The sequence below is a fragment of the Ipomoea nil genome, unplaced genomic scaffold, assembly GCF_001879475.1.
Source record: "Ipomoea nil cultivar Tokyo-kokei standard unplaced genomic scaffold, Asagao_1.1 scaffold1173, whole genome shotgun sequence".
Lineage (NCBI taxonomy): Eukaryota > Viridiplantae > Streptophyta > Magnoliopsida > Solanales > Convolvulaceae > Ipomoea > Ipomoea nil.
The window spans coordinates 24,454-36,604 of record NW_017617601.1 but is presented as its reverse complement, the minus strand read 5'-3'; positions in this window follow the sequence as shown (position 1 = coordinate 36,604).

Genomic DNA, 12,151 nt, shown 5'->3' with positions numbered 1-12,151 from the left:
CATCGACGAGTCAACTAAACTCTCCGCGAAGGTTGGAGATTTTGGAGGCTTTCTTCGCTATCGAGGTTAGTGCTATCGATAGATGCAGTTTGCATCATTATGGTACACAAATCATTAATTACAGTTTACAATTTATTATTATTGGTAACTACTATTATAGCTGTTAACCATTTTGAACTAGTCACATTTTATCCTTAAGAATATGGAAACATTAAGACATGTATTACCATGTTTGTCATTATTAAAATGTTCATAGTGATTATAATGCTCCTTATTACTATTAATATTTTAATTAATTGTTTCCAAATAGATTTATGTTGCATTTGTTTTTTCGAACTTAAGTTGTATTAAATTTTGAAGTTATATCCGAAATGGTTTAAAGGTTAACAGTTTTAACTATTGTTTTTTCATATTTAGTCTCCAAATTAACATAATAATATTGTTAATGGATATTTATTGCTCTTTTGGTTTATTTTCAATTTTATGCCATTAATAATATTATTAATTGAGTTTTGGATAGTGATTTTTGAATCAATTCAGAATTTTGGAAAAAACATGTTTTCTAGGCATTATTGTACATCTATCCCATAATTTATTTAGTATTTGAATTGTGATTTTAGATGTTAGTGCCCACATTTAGTTAAGTATGAATAAGTGAATACACATTTGGTGTTTTCATACTTTTTAAATTGTTTTATGCATTCAATCACATTAAGTGCATAATATTAAGTTTAATTATGCAACTAGGATTTGTGAGTTTTTTATTTATGAATAAAACATATACTATGACTTGATATTTGTGAATTCAGCCTGTTTCTCACAAATTTGATTTTATGCAATTAAAACATTTTCACGTGGGCTAGTTTTTAACCTTTCAAAGTATATATCTATTATATTATTATTCAAATTTTGGATTTCTTTTGGTTAGAAGTCATACTAATTTTGAATATTAATTGTATACTTGAGGATATTGCTCATATTAAAATTGTTTTTAGTTATGCAATTTATTTGGAATATATGAGTTTATTATTTAATTTTATGCATATCTGTTCTAAGCATAATATTTTATTTTTAGATTATGCGATTTATTATGCCTTTAGAAAGCATAGTTTGAGAATGGATTTAGTTCCTTATTAAGTTGAATTTTATGCACAAAATTAATTGCGGTAGTGCCTGAATTTAAGCACGTTTAGTCTGTTAATTTAGTTCATCCATTTAAAGCCTTATCCATAGGTGAATCTACAATCTTATAGATCTCCCAAACGATTTTACTTCAAATATGAAAACACATGACTTAGGGAAGTTTTCTGGGGAGGAATACTAGTTCTATGGCCCTGCCTTAAAAGCCTTGTTGCTACTAGTCCCCTTGCGACGCTACTCTGTCTAAGGAGCTGGTATTTAACCGAGTTTCGTCTCGACCAACTTTCCTGGGAGTATACCTAATAATTGTCTATCATGTGTTGGTTTAATTTGTTTGTTAGGCTTTAAATTCCCCTTTTGCCAAGTGATAACAATTTTAGATTAATTAAAGAGTAGCCACAACATCTTTAATTTACTAAAAATTGTCTAAAGTTCAAATCACATAAAGATGGCAATGATAAATGTCTACTGATCCTATAATTTTAATTAGTTGGGGAGTAGCCACAACATCCTTAATCAGTTAAAATTATATATTGAGTTGTTGGGTCACATAAAAGTTGATAAAAATTGTCTAGTGATCTTATAATTTTAATTAGTTGGGGAGTAGCCACAACATCCTTAACAGTTAAAATTATATATTGAGTTGGGTGACATAAAGTTTTAGACATACCAGTTGTGATTAATTGTATGTAATATGATGGAATTTTGCCCACAGGCAATTTCGTTATATTTGTATGATTAATTAGGATGAAATACTAAACTATGATCACAATTTAGCCCACAGGCAATTATGTATCCGAATGTAGTTTAGTAGTTTTATCAGTAATGATAGAAATAAAGAATTTTACTTAATTACTTTATGAGTAATTTTCACCTCTATCATGAAGCTTAATTTTATGATGTAAACTTTAGGTCATATATCTTAATTTACCCACAGGGATTAAAGATAAAGAACATGATCTCATAAGTTTTTTTTTTTGTCATAATGGTTGTAATTTATCTAATTAAATTAAAACTTTAGCCCACAGACAAGTTTTATGTCACTAGATTCTTCAACTCATTTGATAATTGTTTCATCATAAAATTTCAGTTGGATCTAATTGAGTAGAACTTTAGCCCACAGGCAAGTTTTATGCCACTAGATTCTTCTGACTATTTAGTAATTGAGATAAAACACTATCATAAGTGTTTAATTGAATTTAATAGATTTAAAACTTTAGCCCACAGACAAGTTTTATGTCAATAAATTCATCAACCCATTAGATAATAACTTTATCCCAATTTCTTAGAATTTATAAATTTAGTTCAATTATAATTCTAAGTTTCATGGTTTTCATTGGTAAAACATGTATTTAGTCACTTTCCAAAATTTAGATACACCTTTTATTAATTATTTTTCACGAAGCTTACTTGGTTATTTGGACTAACTATAGTAAGTTGCGTGGTATGATATATCTCTTTTGGATTCCAATAATAAAATATATCTTCTGAGCCAAATTCCAACTTGGTTTTGGAAGGGGTATTTTATTATTTTAGTATGTCCAACTATGGTGGAGAATCATGTCCTCATTAATTATTCATTTAGTTGGACTATAATTGGAACCAAATATTGATTATTTAGTATGCCCAACTAATGGTGGGGAATTATATCTTCATTATTTAGTTGGTCAAATCAATTATGACAATTATGAGTGTTATATCATTAATTTGGCTAAAGAATATGTTAATCAGTGGGAGTGATCATTTAGAAAAAGATCATTAAAATACTCCACTAAAGCTGATGGATTTAATTGTTTTCATACATTCCAAATTGGATTGTGCGTCTAGCAATAAGTCCAAAAGTTTCCACAAGTATTAATTTAGATTTTTGTTCTAATAATTCATAAGTTCATTTCATTGAACGTTTGGTTGTACAACATATTTATGAAAATGTTGTAACAATATTAATGAATTTATTAGAACGAAAGCATTTAACTTGTGGGGCATTGCCAATTAATAAATTCTTTAGCAATTAATAGTCTTTAGGATCTTCAAAATTGATCCTGGGCCATTTTGGTTTGTAAGGCTCAAAACAATTTTGCAAGACATATAAGTAAGACTCGTTATGTTCAATTAATTTCAAGGTGGACCTTGAGATTATTTAGGAAGTTGGTGTATGTTTAAGATTCCAAATTTTATGGACTTAGACTTTTTTGGTTTGTTGTCTAAGTTATTGGAATGTTTTATGACTTGACTATCTTTTGGCTATCTTAATGAGTGGGAGTGACAGACGTGTCAACTCCAAGCTCTTAGCCGTTAGAGGTAGTGCGTACGTTAACTTATAAAGAAGTCATAGAATATATAGTTAGCATTATGCTAACATAAGAGATCTCTACTTAAGGCATGCTTCTAAGATTTTAGAGATCACACAGTGAATTTGGATGGTTTCTTCCTTCAGTTGTGCACATAATATATTTTAAGAAACATCCATTAAGGGACTAAGAATAAACGTAGGGTTTGTTCATAAAGAACCTAAGTTAGGGAATTTAAATGCATGTGATCATAGAAGATATTACTCACTTGATTAGTAGAGGACGTATTACTATGGTTCATGTGTTTTGTTCTTTAATGAAGGTTGTGTCAGTACTTGCACCAAGTGGGAGAATGTAAGTATTTTCCCTAAATACAATATATTATAATATATTGTATTAATTAAGTGGTTGTGGTGCAAGTGGAAGATTAAGTCAGTTAGTGACTTAATCTGTTAGGCAACTCAGGATATTCAGTTAAGCTTTAACTGAATATCTGCCTACATTGATGGCATGTAGGCTTCTAAGCAAAACAGTCCTCCCACAGCTCCCGTATTCAGAATACACGCACCATCAGGTATTCGGGAGAGAAGTGGTAGACAAAACTATTCTGCAGGTTTACCGTCCCATGGCAATAACAACAACTATGGCAAGGGATATTCGGATGATCCTGAAGCATCCGCTACTACGAGACATGTTACTCGTTACTACAGTTTATGTTAGTCAATTTATTATCTAACACATTTGACTCTGGATTTTGGTGTTTTCTTGATTGTCTCAACAGTATTTCCCTCTCCGTGTTCTTCCCCACCGCTGTAACCACCATCAAACCCTCACCTTCCTCCGCCTCTTCCGCCGGATTTTCGCCTGTAAACACGGCGGTATTAACACCGCCGCCTCTTCTGATCACTACAAGAAAAATCACGAATCGCGACGGAAACATCGCGACGAAACGTGATCCGTTGTTGATTCGCGACGGTTTTTGCTACGGAACGTGTTTCGTCACAATTTTGCGTCGGAAATAGTGACGGAATTCAATTCCGTAGTGAGTTTTGGCGCAAAGTGAGAAAAAACCTGGAAAATTTTGGCGCCCACATTTTTGTGACGGATTTTGCGACAGAATTAAGTTATGTCACTAGAATGGCGACTGAAAAAGCGACGGCCAATGGTTCCATCGTGGTTTTGCGACAGAATCGGCGACGATAATAAATTCTATTGCGATATTTAGCGCAAAGTGGAAAATATTCCCACACAATCTTGCACCATGGAATTGACGACGGAGGCTGACGACGAAAATTGCGACGGGTATTTTCTCCGTCGCGAAAATATTTAAATTTTGAAATAAAGTTTATTTTTGCTACAGAAAAGACGACGGAATCAATTCTGTTGCCAAATAAGTTGACACATTGGCGACAGAAAATGTGACGCGCTATGGTGATGGAATCGGCAGCAGAAATTAATTCTGTTGCGATATTTAGTGCAAAGATAGATTTGACGTTTGAGGTTGGCGACGGAACTTGTGACGATCATTATTTCCGTCACTAAAATATTTAATTTTTTAAATAAAGTTTATTTTTGTTGAAGAATGAGACGACGAAATCAATTCCGTTGCAAATATGTTAACACATTGACGATAGAAAATGCGACGCCCCACATGTCTGTCGTGCTACAAAGATTTTGGCGCAAAGATAGATTTCACATTTGAGTTTGGCGAAGGAACTTGCGACGGTCGTTCTTTTCTGTCGCAAGAATATTTAAATTTTAAGTAAATTTATAACTTTTTAATGGTGGAATTTTGCACTAGATTTGGTATTACAAATGGAAAACTTTCAAAATTTAATGTAAAATTGACATATGAATTATTAAAAATTATTAATGGTATTAAATTATATATAAGAATAAAATATGACGTTTATTCATTTATAAAGTTTTTATTTAATAATTATGTTGATTTGTTAAGATAAAGTTATGAACATAAATATTTGAAATTACAATAAGAATTGATATTTAAAGTGGGTAATTACTAAAAATAGTAAAATATATTAAATGATTAATACAATGTATTAATCATATCAAAATTTCAAGAATTTCTTAGTAACTAACATTAGTATTAGAATTACAGTTTGTAGAATCATCACAAATTAATATTTTTAGACTTTTTTGGAGAAATTTATAGAATAATTGTATAATTGAAATTTAATTTGATCTGACAATATAATTCTACTCGGGCAATGCATTGGCATAATATTTATTTCATAAATTAATATAATTAAGTACACATTATTACAATTCAATTATTTTTACAAATCTAAATTAGATTTATAAAATAAAAATCTTTATCCTATTTTTTTAAAAAAATTATAAAATATTATATGTGAAGGTCCAACTTATAAATTTTGAGAAAAAAATAATCTAATCCATTATAATAACATGAACTATTATGATATTAAAACCTTGCCCAAATTTAATTCGACCCAACTAACCCAAACCCAACAACCCACCCGTGTGACCGAACTTGCGATGGTCGTTCTTTCTGTTGCAAGGTTATTTTTTTCTTTAACTAAAATTCATAATTTTTTAATGGCCAATTTTGCACTAGGTTTGGTAATAGTAAAAGTGGGAAATTTTTTTCATCATTACTCCCTCCATCACATTTTACATGTCTTACTTTTCTTTTTAGTTTGTCTCGAAATAGTGTCTTCTTTTCAAAATTGAACACAACTATTATTTTTTCATTTTCCAATTTTCCTTTTTTGTTCAAATTTCTAGACAATTAATGACGTAAGTACAATTGTACTTTGCACAGATGACACCTACTTTGAACGGCGAAATTAGAAAATTAGAAACATTTGTTTTGTTGCATTAAAAACTGTGCAAAAAAAAAAAAAAAAAAAAAAAAAAAAAAAAGACAAATGTGAAAATGAATTAGGGACATGTGGAGTATTTCACTACATGAGTAAACTTACTATAATAATTTCACTTTTAACAAAAATTAAGTTAAGTTTTAGTATCTAATTAATATTGTATTAAAAGATTTCAATTATTTTAATATAAAAAATTATTATGACATCATTTTTATTATCCGTACAACAATATTTATCTTTACTACTAGTTTTACTACAAGTTTAAAAAACTCATTATGATTATATCGAAACTAATCATTTTTATTTTATATTAATTATTCAATATTTAAAAATTATACTAAACATTTATCAATTTTGACTTGTGTGTCGGATATTAATTTCAATGCACAATATATGCATTTTAACTATATATATATATATATATATATATATATATATATATATATATATATATATATATATATATATATATATATAAAATCATGCACAGAGTACTAACGTCGTAAGAGTTTTTAAATTATTTTAAATATAAATACATATAATATGTTGGGTTTTTTTTAACCCGACTTATTATTGTTATTATTTAAAAAAAAAACTTAAAATAATAAGCCTACGACGTGCGTCTTAGGTTTAATTTAAAAATAAAAAATAAAAAGGAAATAGCGTAGTATGGTTAAGATAAAATATATTTAAAAAAATTATAGACATAAGTGTTTTTTTTCAAAAAAAAAAAATTATTATAAGATATACATATAGGTTTTTTAAAAAATATTTATTTATATATTTTATGTTTTTTAAAATTGTAATAAGATATATAACGTCGGTCTTTATAAAAAAGTGATGTCATATGTCTTTTTTTAATATATATATCTTCGTTTATTTTTATTACATGATATATAACTTAGGTTAAAAAATCTTATATATTATTTAAAATCATTTTATTATTATTAGAACTAATTTTATAACTTCAATTATATAAATAAAAAATAATAATTCCCTCTACACTTAAATTCAAAACTCCCTCAAACCTAAACCTAAGACCTTCCACAGGAACCAAGTTGCCGTCGTCCTCGCTACTTGCCAGCACCTCCGTCACCATCAGCCGCCAGCCGCCTTCACATTCAACTGTCAGCTGCTGCGTAGAGTCTCAAGTCATCTTCTCCGATCACCTCCAAGAAGGCCTTTGTAGAGTCTCCCCATATCTGAACAGGTTCCCTCGCCCTCCTCTTATTTCTCCATTAATTTTGTTTTCTTTTAGGTTTCTCTCTCTTTTCTCTCTCGTCTGTGCTATTCTGGTGTATTTTGTCGTGTCTCCAATGGCCATAAATTTCTGCAGGCGTGGTAGTAGTAGTTATTTGATTAAAAATTTTGATTATATCTGGAGTGAATTTGAATCTGCAAACCCGAATTAAGGTTTTTTTTTTTTTGGATTTTATTGAATGTTGGGCTAATTGATGAAATAGAAACATGCAATTTTTGATGAAGTTTGGAGTTTCCGGGGATGGTCTCTTGTATAATTTTCCTTTATTATTTTTTTTTAAAAAATTGGGATCTTTTATTATAGCCTAGGGATTCTATGATTCAAGATTAATATCAGTTATTCTTCTCAGATGCAAGGCAACCCCCTTTTTAAATGTGTCAGGGGAACAAGTGAACCTGTGGTCTCAAAGAGTCAAGAGGTTTGTTGAAACACTGAATCCCAATATAATGTTTTTTTTTTTTTTAAACAAGAGCAATTCATTTCATTCAGGATCCGAATATGAAACACTGAATCCTAATATAATGTTTGTTCTTAAGGTCTTATATATGGCGGAACCTGAATATTGTTTCACACACATAATACAAGCGACAACTCAGTAGATACAAGTGGTGACTGATATCTGATTGTTCTAAGTTGTCTTTGACTGTAAGAAGTACATTTTAAAAAATGTTTGATTTTGACAGCTGGAAATCTTTAGAGCTTGCTTAGTATTGGGATTGCTTGAATTCAGTGTTCTATGTACATGCTATTCTCTTCCCTTAGTGACTATGTGTGCTATTTTCTTATTTCAACAAGATTAATGGGACATTATATTATCTTTGGTCACCTTTGTGATAATTTCTAAATTTTACATATTCTTTACTTTCCCTTGCAATCTGTGTATTAATTGATTCATGAGCTGAGATGGCAGATTACAGAAGATATTCAGGAAAGATTGGAAATTAGGGATCATCCTGTGGTTCACACAATCCTATAGTGTATTCTAATTATCATGTTTTTATGCTTGTTTAAATGGCTAGTGTTTAATAAGACAAATTAATAATTATCCATTTTGATTTGATATGACAGTATAAATGAAACTGTGTTTGGGGAATCAAGTGCTGCATTGTCATAATGAGGAGATACGTCGCAAAGACCCGTATGATCTCATGCCTTTTTTTTCCTTATTATTACTATTGATTTCTCAATGATATGTTGTGTTAATATGAAGTGGATTTTTTCTTGAAATTTACAAAATTTTGTTTCGGAGGTTCAAGAAGCAATCATACATGTCTTCAAGGATTTCTGTAAAGTGAGTTAACACAATTCTCAAAATAGCTCACGAGTCATTCCATCCCTATCATCTCATTTACATTGATGATTGTTTTAGTCTCCATTTAGTCTTCTTCCAATTTTCTTTTCTTTTACGCCTTTTCTTTTAATATGAATTGTTTTCAGGGAGATATTGAAGCACTTTAAAATATCGTGGCTCCACGATGGTTGAGCGGTGTAAAGTAGAGCATACGGCTTTCAACGGTCAGAGTTATTTTTTTTGATAATAAAGTAAGAACACTAATTATGATCAGATGAATATTTAGTTTATCTCTACACACTAATCTGATTATAAAGCAGAATGAAGGACAACCCAAGATCTTCCAATATCACCGAAGAAATATGGACGAAGTGGAATGATATTTGAAATTTTGAAGACAGTAAGAAAAATTTATGAATTTGAAGGCTTCTATGCTTCTTATGTAGCAAAGATTAGAAACTCTTCAGAATGAGAGAGCTAGTACTTCATCATCACCGTTATTACAACTGGATTTAACTTGATATTGATTTTTTTTTTTTTTAGATTATTATATTGTTATTTTGACATGAATTTTGTATTAAGTATAACATTCGTTTTTTTTTTGAACTATAAATAGTATTATTTTTTATTACAAATTATATTGTATTTTAATTTTATTAGTGTTTTTGTTTATAAATATAATTGCATATTAATATTTTAAATAATAACATTACAATTTTAACAAAATAATAATAATTACAAAAATATTAAAAAAATAATTTAGCATAATTGAGAAGAAATGTGATTTTAGTGATGGAATATTCAGTATTATTATGGCGACAAAATTGGTGATGGGAAGATTTTTGTTGCCAAAACGCGACAGAATCACCACAAAAATTAGTTCTGTTAATTTTTTGTGACGAAATTTGTGACGGAACACAAATTTTGCGACAGAAAGGTATGCGACGGTAATTTGTTATCTTGTTTTCTTTCGACAGAATTTTGTGACGGATTAAAAATTTGCAACGGAAAGGTTAGCGACGGGATCGCGACAATAAATATTTCCGTCATTATACTTCACGACAGAAATATGCAACGGAATATAAGTTTCGCGACGTAATATTTGTTTCACACGATGGCGACAGAAAGAAACATTTCCGTTGCCAAAATCGCGACGGACTCGCAACGGAATGATTTCCGTCGCCTACTTTGCGACGGAAAATTCTGTCACCGTTCTCCGTCGTTAATGGTCACGACGGATTTTTTCCGTCACGAAATGAAATACGACAAGCCTTGACACTACGGAATGGATTCCGTCGCGAAAGTGTAAAATTCCATCGCAAAATGCAATTTGCGACAGAATTTCGCATTTTCACGACGGAATTTTTCCGTCGCGAATCGTGATTTTTCTTGTAGTGGATGAAAATCCCATTGGCGGGGACTTCGTCCCCAGGCTCCAAGCAAACAACCTCGTTGGCCATTACCTCGGACGCCGAGATTTGAAGCTTTTAGCCATGTCGAATCACCTTAACCAGTCCCACGTTTCTCCGCTTCGACCATCTCTTCTTATTCATGCACTTAGCCTTTACAACCTTAAAAACTGCTCCGAAATGGAGGGAGAGAAATATGGCCAGGAAAAAGATAACTCCGTCTAGAAATCCTTGTCGAGCCCCATTTCTCCGAACCCCAATGGCAATAGAAAGCGCGACGCAACAAAGAAGGAGAGCAAACGTCGAGTTTCTCATTGATTCCCAGAAAATTTCATGGAAGGTGAAGGCACTAGGCGGTTGATGTTCGAAGACGACAACGTTGGTTCCAAACACTGTTCGTCGGCAGTGGATATCCGCCTCGTCTCCGGCTATGCCGGATGCAATACTGGTTTGTAAGCCATCAAGTAACTGCCGGAGGCTGAGGAGTCCATTGTTTCGCTCTTCCAAGATCTGTTCTAGCAGTTTCGATGTAAGTGCGAAGGTGGAAAGAGGAAGCTGGTCATTATCTAAATTGTTCATCTTTGAAGAAGACCGGAATTGAAGTGTACTTGAAGCATATATACTCCAAATTGAACAAACAAGAAATTCAAATTGAATCTTCCCTGGGATTTCTGTAAATCAGTTCAATAAGGATGCATGCATGCACATGATAATTTATACTGAAAGATGATCGAGGAGTTTGATATCGCAATTACAATAAATAATAATAAAGAAAAAAACAAAAACTATATATATATATATATATATATATATATATATATATATATATATATATATGTTTTAAGTGGAGATTATGGCGATTCAGGAGAAAGAAAACAAAAAAGTTTAATTGGAGAAATAGTATTTATGATTTGGTGGTTCATTCTTTGACTGCTGAAGGGGCATGCAGGTGCCAGGTGGAGGGTGGAAGAAAAGCGTGCGGAAGGACGGAGAAATTTATAGGAAAATACATAGACATTTACTCATTTAGTAACTTTTGCTTGGAAGCTTATGAAATTACATCTTTGTCCTTAATTTTAACCATCAACAAACAGAAAAGTTAACAGAGGACTAAATTGGACAAAGATTACATAATTGAGGACTTAATTGCATAAGAATGATAGTCGAGGACTAAATTGGTAATTACGGCATAGTCGAGGGATCATTTTGGTTATTAACTCCTAAAAGCTCATTAATACCAAATAATGAACATTTAGTACTCAAATAATGTACTTTTAAATAATGAACATTCAGTACACAAATAATGTATCTTCGATGTATTAAAAATGTACCTTATTTGAGTAGTCCATCTTACAAGGTGGACCATGGTCTATGGTATAGCGTACATTTGCCATCACGATTCACGTACAACACCTTACTTGCGGTATCACATGCATGAAGCCAAGTCTAAATAGACTTCTCCTTTCTAAACCTTAGAAAGAGATACACAGCAACATCACCCGCCACGCCAATGAGGAAACCTTCTACTACGCGTCTAGTTGGCCAACTCCAACTTCAAAACCAAACACTCTCATCCTCAGGCTCTACATTGCGAGAAATCCATCCACCAAGACATCTTAGCTTGAGCATAAAAGATTCTTTTCATTTTCCTCTCTTTGTAAGAAATGGCATCTCCATCCGCAAAAATTCAACTGGCGCAAACACCAACCCCCGCTGCGCTGCCGCTCTATCTGCAGTAGTGATACCAGCTGGTACATAGGTTTGTTGTAGAATCTGCATTGAAAATGACAACAAAGAAGTGATTCATAAATTGATTAAATATCATATTACATTTACTATAAATACTCGAGTACTTGTCTTACACTTCGTTTTCATTTAACCTAACTCTTTTCTAACTT